Source organism: Scyliorhinus torazame, chromosome 8 (assembly GCF_047496885.1).
Source record: "Scyliorhinus torazame isolate Kashiwa2021f chromosome 8, sScyTor2.1, whole genome shotgun sequence".
Classification (NCBI taxonomy): domain Eukaryota; kingdom Metazoa; phylum Chordata; class Chondrichthyes; order Carcharhiniformes; family Scyliorhinidae; genus Scyliorhinus; species Scyliorhinus torazame.
The window spans coordinates 237,477,102-237,493,258 of NC_092714.1; the positions used below are offsets into that span (position 1 = coordinate 237,477,102).

The following is a 16,157-nucleotide window of genomic DNA, read 5'->3' on the forward strand; positions in this document are numbered from 1 at the left end:
AAGGTTTATAATTGGGGGGAGGGGTAATTATGATGCGATTAGGCAAGAATTAGGGAGCATAAAATGGGAACAGAAACTGTCAGGGAAAGGCACAGATGAACAGTGGAGCTTGTTCAAGGAACAAATACTGTGTGTCCTTGATAGGCATGTCCCTGTCAGGCAGGGAGGAAATGGCCATGTGAGGGAACCATGGTTCACAAAAGAGGTTGAATGTCTTGTCAAGAGGAAAAAGGAAGAGTATGTAAGGATGAGAAAATGGGTCAGTGGGGTTGCTTGAGGGTTACAAGGTAGCAAGGAATGAGCTGAAAAATGGGCTTAGGAGAGCTAGGTGGGGGCATGAGAAGTCCTTGGGTCGGATCAAGGAAAACGCCAAGGCTTTTTACTCTTATGTGAGAAATAAAAGAATGACCAGGGTGAGGGTAGGGCCGGTCAAGGACAGTGGTGGGAACTTGTGCATGGAGTCAGGAGAGGCGTTGAATGAATACTTTTCTTCAGTGTTCACAAAGGAGAGGGGCCATGATTTTGAGGATGAGTATGTGATTCAGGCGGGCAGGCTGAGGAAGTAGATGTTCTGAGGAAGGATGTATTTGCAATTTTGAAAAACCTGAGAGTCAACAAGTCCCCTGGGCCAGATGGGATATACCCAAGGATTCTTTGGGAGGCAAAGAATGAGATTGCAGAGCCTTTGGCTTTGATCTTTGGGTCCTCGCTGTCCACGGGGCTAGTGCCAGAGGACTGGAGAGTGGCGAATGTTGTTCCTCTGTTCAAGAAAGGGAATAGGAATGACCCTGGTAATTATAGGCCAGTTGGTCTTACTTCGGTGGTCGGGAAGATAATGGAAAAGGTCCTGAAGGATAGGATTTATGACCATTTGGAAAGATGCAGCTTAATCCGGGATAGTCAACACGGATTTGTGAAGGGTAGGTCTTGCCACAAATTTGATTGAATTCTTTGAGGAGGTAACTAAGTGTGTAGATGAAGGTAGAGCAGTTGATGTCATATACATGGATTTTATTAAGGCGTTTGATAAGGTTCCCCATGGTTGGCTCATGAAGAAAGTAAGGAGGTGTGGGATAGAGGGAAATTTGGCCAATTGGATAAGATCACATAGAAGACAGAGGGTGGTGGTGGATGGAAAATTTTCAGACTGGAGACCAGTTACCAACGGTGTACTTGCAGATGACACTAAAGTCGGTGGAGTTGTGGACAGTGCGGAAGTATGTTACAAGTTACAGAGGGACATAGATAAGCTGCAGCGCTGGGCTGAGAGGCGGCAAATGAAGTTTAATGCAGAAAAGTGTGAGGTGATTCATTTTGGAAGGAATAACAGGAAGACAGAGTACTGGGCTAATGGCAAGAATCTTGGCAGTGTGGATGAGCGGAAGATCTTGGTGTCCATGTACATAGATCCCTGAAAGGTGCCACCAGGTCGAGAGGGTTGTTAAGAAAGCGTACGGTGTGGTAGCTTTTATTGGTAGAGGGATTGGGTTTCGGAGCCATGAGGTCACGTTGCAGCTGTACAAAACTCTGGTGCGGCCGCATTTGGAGTATTGCGTGCAATTCTGGTCGCCGCATTGTAGGAAGGATGTGGAAGCATTGGAAAGGGTGCAGAGGAGATTTACCAGAATGTTGCCTGGTATGGAGGGAAGATCTTATGAGGAAAGGCTGAGGGACTTGAGGCTGTTTTCGTTACAGAGAAGAAGGTTAAGAGGTGACTTAATTGAGACATACAGATGATCAGAGGATTTGATAGGGTGGACAGTGAGAGCCTTTTTCCTTGGATGGTGATGTCTAGCATGAGGGGACATAACTTTAAATTGAGGGGAGATAGATATAGGACAGATGTCAGAGGTAGGTTCTTTACTCAGAGTAGTAAGGGCGTGGAATGCCCTGCCCTCAACAGTAGTGGACTCGCCAACACTAAGGGCATTCAAATGGTCATTAGATAGACATATGGACGATAAGGGAATAGTGTAGATGGGCTTTAGAGTGGTTTCACAGGTCGGCACAACATCGAGGGCCGAAGGGCCTGTACTGCGTTGTAATGTTCTATGTTTTACCACAGGGATCAGTGCTGGGTCCTCTGCTGTTTGTGATTTTTATCAATGACTTGGAGGAGGGGGCTGAAGGGTGGGTCAGTAAATTTGCTGATGACACCAAGATTGGTGGAGCAGTGGATGAGCTGTTGTAGGCTGCAAAGAGACATGGATAGGATGCAGAGCTGGGCCGAAAAATGGCAGATGGAGTTTAACCGTGATAAGTGCGAGGTGATTCATTTTGGTAGGAAACATTTGAATGCGGATTACAGGGTCAACGGCAGGGTTCTGAGGAATGTGGAGGAACAGAGAGATCTTGGGGTTCATGTCCACAGATCTCTGAAGGTTGCCACTCAAGTGGATAGAGCCATGAAGAAGGCTTAGTGTGTTAGCGTTTATTAACAGGGGGCTTGAGTTTAAGAGCCGCGGGGTTATGCTGCAACTATACATGACCCTGGTGAGACCACATTTGGAGTATTGTGTGCAGTTCTGGTCACCTCATTATAGGAAGGATGTGGAAGCATTGGAAAGGGTGCAAAGGAGATTCACCAGGATGCTGCCTGGTTTGCAGGATAGGTCTTATGAGGAAAGGTTGAGGGAGCTAGGGCTTTTCTCTTCGGAGCGGAGGAGGATGAGAGGCGACTTAATAGAAGTTTATAAGATAATGAGGGCGATAGATAGAGTGGACGTTCAGAGACTATTTCCTCGGGTGGATGTAGCTGTTACAAGGGGGCATAACTATAAGGTTCAGGGTGGGAGATATAGGAGGGATGTCCGAGGTGGGTTCTTTACTCGGAGAGTGGTTAGGGTGTGGAATGGACTGCCTGCTGTGATAGTGGAGTCGGACATTTTAGGAACTTTCAAGCGGTTATTGGATAGGCACATGGAGCACACCAGAATGACAGGGAGTGGGATAGCTTGATCTTGGTTTCGGACAATGCTCGGCACAACATCGAGGGCCGAAGGGCCTGTTCTGTGCTGTACTGTTCTATGTTCAAATCTTTAGATTCTTTACAAATATTCAATCCGTATTCAAACATCTACATTTTACTTGATGCACGATATTTTTGTGGGGCCTGTTTGGATTCTGCAAGTAGCACTGTGACATCAGCATACATCATTTGTTATGTTCTTTCCTCAAACCTTAATTCCTGGAAGTACACTACGAGCCTTGTTTAACCCCCCCCCCCCCATACCAACAGATCTTTGCTGCCTAACAGCACCTCCTGCTGCCATCCACCTGTAGCTGGACGATCTAATCCCATGGCACAGTCCCTGGAAGAAGGTCTGACGCTATGGTGAGGTCCCTGGAAGAAAGTCTGATCCAATGGCGAAGTTCCTGGGACAAAGTCCAAAGTTGAATGAGGTTGCTGTGTGGAAAACTCCCACCTTCTTGAAGCTCCTTCACTGAGATAACTACATGGATGATGCTGCATGCGGTGCTCCAGCAACTGGGCCATGGCTGCCCCATCTTCTCAAATCTCTGGACTGCCCAAGGCTTTCTTAAGATAAGTCCCAACTTCTGCACGCAACGTTGGTCTAGACGTGTTCTGGATCAGTGTGTTTTCCTGCTGGCATTGCAGAGAATCGGGTAACATTCCTGTCAGAGGTTTATCTGCATCGCACTATTGGGATGCAAATCAATTTCATGCTGGCATCTGGCAGGAATAGTAATCAGCCCTGGCAGGCAGTATTGAAATGCTCCACCATTATTTCACTGCGGTGTGAAATCGATTTCTGGACCTCCCATTGCCAGTCTTTGAACCGTCTGGGTGTGGTTTGCTGGGCTCCCTGAGCACCTACCACACCTGTCCTCACCCCCAAAAAACCGGCTCATCCTTGTCCCGGTCATGTGTGCCCTGTGCAGCACCTTAAATTGTATGAGGCTGAGCCTCGCGCACGATGAGGAAGAGTTCACCCTCCCTAGGGCATCTGCCCACGTCCCCTCTTCGATCTCCTCTCCCAACTCCTCCTCCCACTTACCTTTCACCTCCACCACCGAGGCCTCCTCCTCCTCCTGCATCACCTGGTAAGTTTCCACCATGGAGGAATTTTGCCCATATTAATTGATTTCTACACACATCGCCCGAACATCTCCAAGCATACATTCTTTTTGGTTGTTTAAAAAATGATCTGATAAATCATGTCTCTCTCTTTCAATTCTTGATTCATGGCATACTGAATGACTTGCATTATGATGTTCTTTTAAAAATGTTAGCATTTTAATTATCACATTAGTTGATTTAGTCATGATATTTCAGGATGTCACCATAAAATCTCTATTTCCTGCCAGGAAGTCTAAGAACGGTTGCCACCGCCTGAAGAACCCTTGTACCAACCCTCTCAAGGCGAATGTCACCCTCTCCAACTGAATGAACCCCGCCATATCGTTGATCCAGGATTCCACGCTTGGGGGCCTCGCGTCTTTCCACTGAAGAAGAATCCTTCGCCGGGCTACCAGGGACGCAAAGTCCAGAATACCGGCCTCTTTCGCCTCCTGCACTCCCGGCTCCTCTGCCACCCCAAATATTGCGAGCCCCCAGCCCGGCTTGACCCTGGATCCTACCACCCTCGACACCGTCCTCGCTACGCCCTTCCAAAATTCCTCCAACGCTGGGCATGCCCAGAACATATGGGTGTGGTTTGCTGGGCTCCCTGAGCACCGAACACACCTGTCCTTACCCCCAAAAAACCGGCTCATCCTTGTCCCGGTCATGTGTGCCCTGTGCAGTACCTTAAATTGTATGAGGCTGAGCCTCGCGCACGATGAGGAAGAGTTCACCCTCCCTAGGACATCTGCCCACGTCCCCTCTTCGATCTCCTCTCCCAACTCCTCCTCCCACTTACCTTTCACCTCCACCACCGAGGCCTCCTCCTGCATCACCTGGTAAGTTTCCGAGATCTTCCCCACTCCCACCCACCCCCCCGAGAACACCCTGTCTGTACTGTGCGTGGCAGCAGCCGCGGGAATTCCACCACCTGCCGCATGGCAAACGCCCTTACCTGTAAGTACCTGAAGGTGTTCCCCGGGGGGAGCCCATACTTCTCCTCCAACTCACCCAGGCTCGTGAACTTCCCGTCCACAAACAGGTCTCCCAACCTTCGTATCCCTGCCCTGTGCCATTCTGAAAACCCTCCATCTGTCCTCCCTGGGACGAACCGGTGGTTCCCCCGTATTGGGGTCCACACCGAGGCCCCAACTTCACCCCTGTGCCGCCTCCACTGCCCCCAGATTCTGAGGGCAGCCGCCACCACCGGGCTCGAGGTATACCCTCATTGGAGGGAGCGGCAGCGGCGCCGTTGCCAGCGCCCCCAGACTCGTACCCACACAGGACGCCGTCTCCAGCCTCTTCCATGCAGCTCCCTCCCCCTCCATCACCCACTTGCGCACCATCGTCGCATTGGCAGCCCAGTAGTACCCACAGAGGTTGGGCAGCGCCAGCACCCCCCTATCTCTACTCCGCTCCAGGAACACCCTTCTCACCCTCGGAGTCCCTTGCTCCTGTTGACCCGCCTAAAAAAGGCCTTCGGGATAAACACGCGGAGGCACTGGAACAGGAACAAAAAACTTGGGAGCACCGCCATTATGACTGACTGCACCCTACCCGCCAAGGACAGCGGCAACGCGTCCCACCTCTTGAACTCCTCCTCCATTTGCTCCACCAGCCGTGTGAAATTAAGCCTATGCAGGGCCCCCCAGCTCCTGGCCACCTGGATCCCCAAATACCTGAAGCTCCTCTCTGCCCTTTTTAGTGGGAGCTCACCAATCCCCCTCTCCTGGTCCCCTGGGTGGACCACGAACAGCTCGCTCTTCCCCATGTTGAGCTTGTACCCCGAGAAATCCCCAAAATCCCTGTGGATCCTCATTACCTCTGGCATTCCCCCCCACCGGATCCGCCACATATAACAGCAAGTCGTCCGCATAGAGCGACACCCGATGCTCCTCCCCAACCCGCACCAAACCCCTCCAGTTCCTCGACTCCCTCAGTGCCATAGCCAGGGGTTCAATTGCCAGTGCGAAGAGCAGGGGGACAGGGGACACCCCTGTCTCGTCCCTAGGTGCAACCAAAAGTACTCAGACCTTCTCCTGCTCGTGGCCACACTCGCCATCGGGACCTCATACAGCAGCCTGACCTACCTGACAAACCCCTCCCCAAACCCAAACCTCTTCAGCACCTCCCACAGGTACCCCCACTCTACCCTATCGAAGGCTTTCTCAGCGTCCATCGCCACCACTATCTCCGCCTCTCCCTCCCTCGCCGGCATCATGATAACGTTCAAAAGGCTCCGCACATTCACGTTCAACTGACTCCCCTTCACAAACCCAGTCTGGTCTTCGTGGATGACCTGCGGCACACAATCCTCAATCCTCGTGGCTAAGACCTTCGCCAGCGCCTTGGCATCTATGTTTAGCAGCGAAATCGGCCTGTAAGACCCACACTGCAGGGGATCTTTGTCTCGCTTCAGGATCAAGGAGATCAGTGCCCGGGACATCGTCGGGGGGGCAAAGCCCCCCCCCCCCCCCCCCCCATGCCTCATTAAACGTCCTAACTAGCAACGGGCCCAACAGGTCCATATATTTTTTATAAAATTCGACCGGGAAACTGTCCGGCCCCGGTGCCTTCCCCGCCTGCATGCTCCCTATCCCTTTGGTCAGCTCCTCCAGCCCAATTGGGGCCCCCAATCCCGCCACCAGTCCCTCCTCCACCTTCGGAAACCTCAATTGGTCCAGAAAGCGGCCCATCCCTCCCTCCTCCAGTGGGGGCTCGGACTGATGCAATTCCTCATAAAAGTCCCTGAAGACCCCATTGATGCCAACCCCACTCCGCACCACACTCCCTCCCCTGTCCTTAACTCCCCCGATCTCTCTAGCTGCATCCTGCTTCCGGAGCTGATGCGCCAGCACCCGGCTAGCCTTTTCCCCATACTCATAAATCGCCCCCTGGGCCTTCCTCCACTGCACCTCAGCCTTCCTGGTGGTCACCAGGTCGAATTCGGCATGGCGGCTGCGCCTCCTCCTCAACAGTCCTTCCTCAGGCACCTCCGCATACCTCCCGTCTACCCTCACCATCTCCCCCACCAGCCTCTCCCTCTCCCTTTGCTCCCTCCTCTCCTTGTGGGCCCTAATGGAGATCAGCTCTCCCCTAACCACCGCCTTCAGCGCCTCCCATAGCATCCTCACTGGGACCTCACCGTTATCGTTGGCCTCCAGGTGCCTCTCTATGCTTCCTCGGACACGCTCACTCACCTCGTCTGCCAGCAGCCCCACCTCCAAACGCCACAACGGGCGCTGGTCCCTCTCCTCCTCCAGCTCTAAGTCCACCCAATGTGGGGCGTGATCCGAAATGGCTATCGCCGAGTATTCAGTATCCTTTACTCTCGCTATCAGCACCCTGCTCAAAATAAAAAAAGTCAATCCGGGAATAAGCCTTACGAACGTGTGAGAAGAATGAAATTCCCTAGACACTGTAAAAGGAGCTGTTTGCTAAAGAAAATTCTTAAAACGACATGTAGTTTTCTACACAACTGTTTGTCATTTTTATCAATGACCTAGAGGAAGGCGCAGAAGGGTGGGTGAGTAAATTTGCAGACGACACTAAAGTCGGTGGTGTTGTCGACAGTGTGGAAGGATGTAGCAGGTTACAGAGGGGCATAGATAAGCTGCAGAGCTGGGCTGAGAGGTGGCAAATGGAGTTTAATGTAGAGAAGTGTGAGGTGATTCACTTTGGAAGGAATAACAGGAATGCGGAATATTTGGCTAATGGTAAAGTTCTTGGAAGTGTGGATGAGCAGAGGGATCTAGGTGTCCATGTACATAGATCCCTGAAAGTTGCCACCCAGGTTGATAGGGTTGTGAAGAAGGCCTAAGGGGTGTTGGCCTTTATTGGTAGAGGGATTGAGTTCCGGAATCAGGAGGTCATGTTGCAGCTGTACAAAACTCTGGTACGGCCGCATTTGGAGTATTGCGTACAGTTCTGGTCACCGCATTATAGGAAGGACGTGGAGGCTTTGGAGCGGGTGCAGAGGAGATTTACCAGGATGTTGCCTGGTATGGAGGGAAAATCTTATGAGGAATGGCTGATGGACTTGAGGTTGTTTTCGTTGGAGAGAAGAAGGTTAAGAGGAGACTTAATAGAGGCATACAAAATGATCAGGGGGTTAGATAGGGTGGACAGTGAGAGCCTTCTCCCGCGGATGGAAATGGCTGGCACGAGGGGACATAGCTTTAAACTGAGGGGTAATAGATATAGGACAGAGGTCAGAGGTAGGTTATTTACGCAAAGAGTGGTGAGGCCGTGGAATGCCCTACCTGCAACAGTAGTGAACTCGCCAACATTGAGGGCATTTAAAAGTTTATTGGATAAGCATATGGATGATAATGGCATAGTGTAGGTTAGATGGCTTTTGTTTCGGTGCAACATCGTGGGCCGAAGGGCCTGTACTGCGCTGTATTGTTCTATGTTCTATGTAGACCCCGGCCTTGCAAATCTCCAAGGGTCCACCCCTCCCATCTGGTCCATAAACCCCCTCAACAGCTTAGCCGCCGCCGGCTTCCTACCCATCCTAGACCTGGAGCGATCCAGTGCCGGATCCAACACAGTGTTAAAGTCTCCCCCAATTATCAGGCCCCCCACTTCCATATCTGGGATCCGACCCAACATGCGGCGCATAAAACCCGCATCGTCCCAGTTCGGGGCATACACATTGACCAGTACCACCCTCTCTCCCTGCAGCTTACCACTAACCATTACGTACCTACCGCCATTGTCTGCCACAATGCTCGACGCCTCGAACGACACCTTCTTTCCCACCAAGATCGCACCCCTCGATTTTTGGCATCCAGCCCCGAATGAAACACCTGACCTACCCACCCTTTTCTCAATCTTACCTGGTCTGCCACCTTCAGGTGCGTCTCCTGAAGCATGACCACATCCGCCTTCAGCCCCTTCAGGTGCACGAACACGCGGCCCGCTTGACCAGCCCGTTCAGTCCCCTTACATTCCAGGTTATCAGCCGGATCAGGGGGCTACCTGCCCCCCTCCCTCACCAACTAGCCATAACCCCTCCTCGGCCAGCCACGCGCCTGCACCCCACGGCGGGCCCATTCCCCAGGGCGGCAGACCCCCGTCTCGACCCCCCCCCCCCCCCCACTCGCTCCAGCTCCCCCTTGACCATAGCAGCAGCAACTCCCCCCCCCCCCCCCCCGCCCCCTCCGGGCTAGGACCCCTCCTAGCTGCTTTACTCCCCCCATTGCACTTCCGCAAGTCAGCTGACTCCTGCTGACCACGGCCACCCCCGCCTCTCCTTCGACTCCTCCCATTGTGTGACACACCCGCCTCTTCCATTCCCCATCCGCAGGCACTCCACCTCCCCTTCCATCCCAAGTGCGGGAAACAACCCTCGCTTCCCCGTCTTCAGCGTGGGAAAAAGCCTGCGCTTACCACCTACCCAGCCCCACCACCTCTGACGTAGCTCATTTTAGAGGCCCAGTCCCCTCACCCCCGACTCGTGCCTCCCCCTCACCCGCGGGGCCCCATCACACTGCCGGCCATCCACCCCTGTTCCATTTGCTTACCCCCCCTCCAAGAGCCTGACCAACCCAACCAAAACAGTGCCCAACCCACCCTAACCACCCTCGCCCAACCAGAAAGAAAAAAAACAAGAGCAAAGGACCCCCCCCCCGCCCACCCAAAAAGTAACATATCAACCGCAATCCCCAAACGCCCATCCCGACCCTCAGTCTGTGTCCAACTTCCCGGCCCGAACAAAGGTCCACGCCTCCTCCGGAGACTCAAAATAATGGTGCCGGTCCTTGTAGGTGACCCACAGTCGCGCTGGATGCAGTATGCCAAACTTCACCCCCCTCCCTGTGCAGCACCGCCTTCGATCGATTGTACCCGGCCCTCCTCTTCGCCACCTCCGCACTCCAGTCCTGATATATTCGAACCTCCGCGTTCTCCCACCTGCTGCTCCTCTCCTTCTTGGCCCATCTGAGCACACACTCCCGATCAGCGAACCGATGAAACCGCACCAGCACCGCCCGCGGAGGCTAGTTAGCCTTGGGCCTTCTCGCCAGCACTATATGGGCCCCTTCCAGCTCCAGGGGCCCCTGGAAGGACCCCATTCCCATCAGCGAGTTCAACATGGTGACCACATAGGTCCCCACGTCCGGCCCCTCCAGACCCACCGGGAGGCCCAGAATCCGCAAGTTCTTCCGCCTCGACCGATTCTCCATCTCCTCAAACCGCTCCTGCCATTTCTTGTGGAGCGCCTCGTGCCACCACTTTTACCACCAGGCCTAGGATCTCATCCTCGTTGTCGGAGATCTTTTGTCGGGCCTCGCGGATCGCCACCCCCTGGGCTATCTGTGTCTCCAGCAGCTTATCGATAGAAGCTTTCATCGGCTCAAGCAGGTCCGCTTTAATCTCCCTGAAGCAGCGCTGGATAACCTCCTGCGCCCAATGCACCCACGCTGCCTGGTCTCCGCCCGCCGCCATTTTGTTCTTCTTCCCTCGACCTTCTTCGGGTCCGCCACCACTTTTTTTAGTTGCCCCGCTCCTGGTAAAAGCCATATACTGTCGGGGAACTATTGTACTCTCCTTCCCACACTGGGAAACGTTGAAAAAATCCCATTGGGGGCCCTGAAAAGAGCCCAAAAGTCTGTTTTTTGCGGGAGCTGCCGAACATGCGACTTAGCTCCGCATAGCCGCAACCGGAAGGCCAGGAAAGCTGAATTCTTGATAACATTTCCGTGTTGCAATGGCAGCAGTCACTGTGGTCGGAGAATCAGCTGTTCCCTCTTTAACTGTTTTATCCAACTTCATAGCCCAGCCACAATCTGACCAAACTTATTAAAATAAAGGCAGGTGCCGTAACAAACAGACAGGAATATGAAACTGCAACCCTAGATTGTAAAGTGGTGGGTCGTGCTCTGTGCAAATAATTGGGTTGTCCAATGAAAGCTTTCTTTGAACCAAGACAAATATTTTATCCTACACTCAACTTGCTGATCAGTATTTTTCAAATTTCAAGCGAACTTATATATTAGCTGTGTACGTTTTCTGATACTATGTACTAGTTATTGCATGAATATAATTACTACTAGCTTGTATAAGCTCTTTATCCTATTTCACCAATAACAATGTGTTTCAAAATGAGGCATGTGAAATTGCATGAAAGATAAATTCTGTGTTAAGTGGTTAAGCATGGGTTGCATATTTAGTTTAATTTATTAGTTACCTATCCAAACACATTGACCTCCGATTACATTGTAATGTTTCAACTGATTGCACATCACTAATAGTAATTTTTTTAAAAAGCTGTTTCTAATGAAAACGTGAGGAACAAAGAGCAAATGTTAATTCCATTAGCATCTTGTGTGCGGGCCCACATGAATGATGCATCTGCTCCTGATAGTGAATCCACTCACATTAAAAGAAGTAGGATTAATAGTCACCTGAATAATTCCACGCTCATCTCCCGCATCATCCAAGGCCTCGCTGAACAGGATTAAGGTAGCATAAGAACAGTTAATCCCTGAGATGCACTGCTTTCAAAACCCAAAATACTATACCCCTCTGACCTCATCTCACATAATTATATTTTACTGATAGGCAGGTGATGGTGTATGAAGCATATAATCTTATTAGAACGGCAGGAAGTTAATTTTTTTCAGTATAAGCACATGGGAGCGTGAGGGCTGATTCAGCCTTCATTTGCTCGGTTTTCTCCATATTGCAAAATTTCAAATGGTGAAGTCTGTAAACCCAGAGATTTCCATGATCAATGTTACCATCAGTGCACTAAATGGACTCCTATCAAATTTGTCTCTGCCATTTTAACTAGTATTATCTCTTTAAAGTAGGCCTCAAAAGAATCTAATGCAAATATATTAGGCATCTGCATCATAATGCCACTGAATGTAAATCTTAGTTCTTAAAGCAAACTCTAAAACATCAAATTGACAATGGCATTTTCTTACCCAAGGCATGTGGTAAAGAACAATGGTCTGGATTCTCCGTTTCAGCGATTATGTCCCCATGCCGTCGTGAATACAGTGGTCTTTTTAGGCCAGAAAAACTGGCGTCAAAAGGCCACAGATTCACTGCCTTGCAGGTGGCTAGTAGGCAGCTGTTATGGAGCTCACAGTTCCAGCCGCCGATACGGCCCCCCCCCCCCCCCCCCCCCCCCCCGCACTTCCGGGTCAGAGGCCGAGCATGGCGCCGGCCTCCAGTGGCCACACCATGCTCCATGGCGCATCAGACCGCGGACCTTGACCGTGGAAATAGTGCCCCAGATCGGCCGCTCGCCCGAACCTGGACCGCCCGCACAAAAAATCCCCAGTCCCAAGTGAGGCCCCCCCCCCTGCCCTCCGATCGCCCCGCCCCCGACTTGAGTGTTTCCCGAACGGCAGGACCAGATTAGACCCACGCCGTCGGCAATTCGACCGGTCGGGACAGAGAATAGCAGAGCGGGCCTCAGGTGGTGGATACTCGGCATACACCACTTTCCGGGGGGTGGAGAATCACGGGGCCGGCACCAGTCCCGATTTCATGCATGAAACTGGATCCTCTGCCCCATCGCCGAACGCGATTTTGGAGTCGGGGTGCGAAGAATCCAGCCCAATATATTTAAAAATCCAAAATGACAACTGTACTGCCAGTTTTGGCGACTAAAATACACTTCAGGCAGCAGTCTGAATTAAACTTGAAGTTTAAATTAAATTAAAGGGAAATTAAATTTTCTCAGAAACCTGAAATATTTGATTGCCCCAATGTTGTTTTACAATTCGGTTATTCTAGTTTTCCTCACCATTTTCTCGTGTTATTTTTCCTTCTACTGTTTCATACCTGTGACTGAACAGTTTTTTCTTTGTAATCTATCAGTCTGAATTGACAGGTTTTATGATTTTTCTCTCTCTCTAAAGGAAAAATGTCTTCACTCCCCTCAGTCCCTCTCCCAATGGCCTACTTAGATCAAGAACACCTAAAGAGAAATCTGGGGCATAAAACCATCGGCGGGATTCTTCGTTCCTGAGACGAAGTGTTGACGCCAGGGCAGGATTTGTGAAGTTCTGCGATAGCAAAACTGGCGCCGCATCTGCACTGATTCAGCGACCGTTGAGGGGCTAGCACCGGTGCCACATAGAACACAACCAATTCCAACGGGAATCATGTCTGATTCACCAGGTCCATGATTGACACTCAGGAGGCTGACAAGCTGCAGGCGCATATACACACTTCATTCCCCACACCCACTGCTCCCAGCCAACAAGATGGCACTGGTTGTGCTGGAGTGTGCCCATCCCATTGATGGGTCAGCTGGGGCCAGAGGCACCTAGGATGGGTCGCCTAGGGGGACAGCCATACGATCCGTGGCCCTAAGTTCACAGTAGGCAGTCAGCAGCATGCGCAGCTGGATGGCTGCCTGGCAGGCCGCAGCAATGTTGTTCCCTGCCCTTCTACACCGACCCCACATCCTGGCCAACCCTGGCTATTCTCCCTGGCCCTGGCAGAAGCTCTCCGGCCAGCGGCACAATTGTCAGCACACTGGCAATGTTGGACTTTCCATACCTCCTCCCTCTCCCGAAAGGCGCCTGTTTCACGATTTTTGAGAGCACAAGGGAACCTCGCTGTCGGGAATTCCCCCCATTGGAGGCAGAGAATACCAGGTCAGGCCCACTAATGATGTGCAAACGACGTTACTGTACGTGTAATGCATTGACACTGCTATCGAGGCACTAGAAAATTGCGATTTGGGATGAACCCCGCCACGATTTCGGAGGCAAAAAACGATTCTCCGCCCAATTGCCTTTCCCGATTTTGGCGTAGGCCGCGGAGAATCCTGCCCCATATCTTTGACTTGTCTCGTGAAATGAAATAATTAACTTCAGGAAAGTTAGGGCAACTAGGGATGGGCAATAAAAATGCTGACCTAACCAGCGATGCCCAAATCCCATAAAATTTACTTTAAAATATGTTAGATCAATGTTAAATAAAATAAAGTCAAATATAATGAATGAATTTCCTTTCCGTTTTTGGTATGTTTCTGAAACATTACTTGGGTTAATCAATCATTGTTGTACAAAAATTGGGAAGATGGTGTTTCCATCCGACTACCAAACCATTTTCAGTGTGCTTCCACCTCTCCCCACAATCAGAACTGGCCAACAACTGGTACGACAGTTGTGCATACAGGCATACACAGTAAACTACTAACTCAGAAGAGGAGATAGTGGAGTAGCACAGAATGGATCCAAGACAAGTCCGGTAGCATTTAAAGAGTATACATCACACCTAATATTAACCTTGAATAGAATACACAAGCAGTACAGATCATGGGAAGGTCATGGTGTGAAGATGATTACAAGGAAAGCACACCAGTTAGGCACCGGAGGAGCTATATTACATAAAACAGGAGCACCTTCAGCCATGCTCATCCACCTCACTACTCTGGGACTATGAAGGTGACCATGATGCCACAAATTCATTTCAGGTACCCATGGGCAACCCATGGGCAATCATAGAACATACAGTGCAGAAGGAGGCCATTCGGCCCATCGAGTTTGCACCGCCCCACTTCCACCCTATCCCCGTAACCCAATAACCTCTCCTAACCTTTTTGGACATGAAGGGCAATTTAGCATGGCCAATCCACCTAACCTGCACGTCTTTTGGACTGTGGGAGGAAACCAGAGCACCCGGAGGAAACCCATGCAGACACGGGGAGAACATGCAGACTCCGCACAGACAGTGACCCAGTGGGGAATCGATTCTGGGACCCTGGCGCTGTGAAGCCACAGTGCTATCCACTTGTGCTTCCGTGCTACCTGACTGTAATATCAGTCAGGTAGCAATACGACTTGAATTTATTAAGTGACTGATACAATTTACAGAGCTGGAGAATTCAACACATTTGGTATTACAGCAAGGCAGCGGAGAGATAGTACCACACTTTTAAATTTTTACAGGATTGCTGGTTTTCACCCACCAAGATCCAGGATGTAACTTATCTCATCCTAGATTTTACAAGCTCCTATAGAATAGCCCTCAAAATAACCTCAATACGGAAGACTTCTACTCCCTCAGTGCACAGAGCATATGAGACAAAGTGAAGAAGATCCTATATCTCAAAGCCATATATGCTTGAAGTTCTCGATGCATTGATCCTTTGAAATTTGCCCTATCCAACCTCTTCAGGAAATAAAATCACATTAAATGGATGGCTACTGAAAAGAAGTGTCTTACTGATTTGATTAAACTTTCTGAAGAAATTATTAAATTATGGATGAGAACAACAAAGTGGACATTGTCTACCTGGGCATTCATAGATACATAGAATTTACAGTGCAGGAGGCCATTTGGCCCATCGAGCCTGCACTGGCCCTTGGAAAGAGCACCCCACTTAAGCCCACAACTCCGCCCCATACCGTAACCCAGGAACCCCTTTGGACACTAAGGGCAACTTAGCTTGGCCAATCCACCTAACCTGCATGTCTTTGGACTGTGGGAGGAAACCGGAGCTCCGGGATGAAACCCACGCATTCACGAGGAGAACGTGCAGACTCCGCACAGACAGTGACGCAAGCCGGGAATCGAACCTGGGATCCTGGAGCTGTGAAGCGACAATGCTAACCACTGTGCTACCGTGCCGCCAAAAATCTTTTAATAAGGTACTTCACAGGAGACCACTCTACACAAGATAAGAAGCTTGTGGAATTAGTGGTAATCTGTTGTGGTGGATTAAGAGTTGGTTGAATGCACATAGGCAGAAAGTTGTTGTCAATGGACCTGCTTGGAGACCATTTCCCAATGGTGTCCCACCGGGATCACTGTTGGGGCCTTTGCTCTTTACTGTCTCCATTAATGACCTATTTTATTCTCCAGACAACGATGTGTCAAAGTGATGGATTAGGTGGGCTGATGCAAACCAGGAATGACAGACAAACACTGTGACTATCTTCAGTGCTCAAAATCAGAGGAAGCTGAAACGAAAGCCTTTTCCTGTTATGGAAAATGAGTGGGGATAAGAGCAGTGACTTTTCTTCCAAATACGTCCTCCTAAAATGTGTGAGATTTGAGAATATTTCAACCTTATCACAAACCAATTAAGCCTCAGAAG

General features: G+C 50.6%; 1 protein-coding gene across 2 annotated transcripts in view; it reads right to left on the bottom strand.

The window, feature by feature from the left end:
- The window catches only part of nol4lb (nucleolar protein 4-like b), a 468,709-nt gene that overhangs the window by 20,178 nt on the left and 432,374 nt on the right, over window positions 1-16,157 (bottom strand). The window lies entirely within an intron of this gene.